General features: G+C 35.7%; 1 non-coding gene across 1 annotated transcript; it reads left to right on the top strand.

Annotated features, from left to right (window-relative positions):
- Positions 1-1,740: 1,740 nt before the first annotated feature.
- On the top strand, positions 1,741-1,817 carry TRNAC-GCA (transfer RNA cysteine (anticodon GCA)). The gene has a single exon. It is a non-coding gene; the product is annotated as a tRNA-Cys (tRNA).
- The last annotated feature ends 401 nt before the right edge of the window (positions 1,818-2,218 follow it).

Genomic DNA, 2,218 nt, shown 5'->3' with positions numbered 1-2,218 from the left:
GTCCCTGTCCCTTCTGCGTTGACGGTCTCTCTCTTCTTCCCTTACAATTGCAATGAAGTGATTTCTTGCTTCCTCCACAGTATCAAATAATCTTAATCTTTAAACACACCTGAATACTTCTCGTAAAGTGTCTATTAATCTTATTATGAACTCAACTGTGTCTCTTAGACTCAATCTATAGTTACGCGGGATGTTCTATTTCCAACGAGTTAGTTCTAACACGATGGTTAGAAGCGTTGCTTACGAGATTAAGCATTAAGCATTGTGTATCGTGAAAACTCTTTGATTAATTTTGCATTGTTGATCGAGTATGAAGATTATAAACATGCGAAACATATTACAGTCTTATTTGAGATTTATTGATGACTTGTTAAATAATAGTATGCAGATTTTCAGCGTCATTCAATGGAATTTACAATTTTGTTTCCCGAAAGTTTGGATTTGTTCAATTAAAAATTTTGCTTTCAAACTACAATCTTCATCTAGTTCATTTACTTTGGCAAGTTGACTGTTTTCAGTTCCGTGTTTTTCCTTCAGATTTCGTTCTCTCTAATTTGTTTTAATTGCTGAAAGTGAACTACCGATTATTACTGTTAAATACGAGAAAAATTCGTACCGGCACCGGGAATCGAACCCAGGACCTCTCAGCTCTGTGCGCTGAGTGCTTTTACCAACTGAGCTATGCCGGGACACGATCCATGGCGCCGGCCGAACCCCTCTCGTAGTGTTATTTTACGGCCTTACTACCTGCATTTGAGACGATACACGTCATATATATGCAGGAGCGCATATTAAATGACTTTATGGCCATATTCAATATCAGTTTAATGAAAACTGCTAATAGTTTATATACCTCATTGAATATTACACGACTAGTGTGAACTAGTGGGCGAGACCTCATCCATATGAATATATAGAATATCAGTCTTACTAATAAACCGTGTATAGTTTTTATACCAGACTTATCCAGAGTTGAGACAGAAAACGTTACTAATAAACCTTGAATAAGCTATGGACGTATAATCGGGCTGTAACTATACAGTGGGAATTGCTTTGCAGTAGTTATATACACGAAACCCCTTGTTTAAGCGTTGTATATAGCGAAAAAATGGCCGCCCCTCTAACAGCTGTTCGTATCGACTGTCATTTTATGATGATGGTTACCTTGTAACCACAGAAGAACAAACCAAAGATCATAGAATTATTAGAATAATATTGCTGTAGCTTTTACTCTTTGACCAAAATGTAGTGTGGTAATCGATTAGAGCCAGTTGTACTATCGATATTTAAAACGCCACACTACAGCACTCTACCGGATGCAATAGAGAACCTCAGATATTCTATTACCTTTCATAAGGAAGTAATGACGAAACTATGACGTATCTGTGTAACAGTTATACTGTTATACACGACGTATGTACTGATTATTAGTAAGGAATTTACACACGACGTATAAACGAGCTACTCATTGTATAAGTATAAGACAGTTAAACGTCTGTATATAGAGTTTTTATTAGTAAGACCGTTAATATATATATATATATATATATATATATATATATATATATATAAACTGTTAGCAGTTTTCATTAAACTGATGTTGAATATGGCCACAAAGTCATTTAATATGCGCTCCTGCATATATATATATATATATATGACGTGTATCGTCTCAAGTGCAGGTAGTAAGGCCGTAAAATAACACTACGAGAGGGGTTCGGCCGGCGCCGTGGATCGTGTCCCGGCATAGCTCAGTTGGTAAAGAGCACTCAGCCCGCAGAGCTGAGAGGTCCTGGGTTCGATTCCCGGTGCCGGTACGGATTTTTCACGTATTTAATAGTAATAATACAACTGACTAGTTCACACTAGTCGTGTAATATTCAATGAGGTGGGCGAGACCTTTCATATGAATATTTGATATATATGAACTACCGATGTCTTCTACTTTCAGACATTATTATTATTATTATTATTATTATTATTATTATTATTATTATTATTATTATTATTATTATTATTATTATTATTATTATTATTATGTGTAACAAATATAACACGATACACACAAAATAAAGTACCGGTAAATAACGATAAATATATTTTTGTTCAGAAAAATTCAGGGGATGCGACACATCACCTGCATCCATGCACACTACGCCCCTGGTCCAATGTTCCTGTTGCATGGGGAAATTCAGTTTTTGATCGAAGGGGAAGTGAG

The sequence above is a fragment of the Periplaneta americana genome, chromosome 7 (assembly GCF_040183065.1).
Source record: "Periplaneta americana isolate PAMFEO1 chromosome 7, P.americana_PAMFEO1_priV1, whole genome shotgun sequence".
In the NCBI taxonomy this organism is placed as follows: Eukaryota; Metazoa; Arthropoda; class Insecta; order Blattodea; family Blattidae; genus Periplaneta; species Periplaneta americana.
This window is presented reverse-complemented; position numbering and strand designations above follow the sequence as displayed.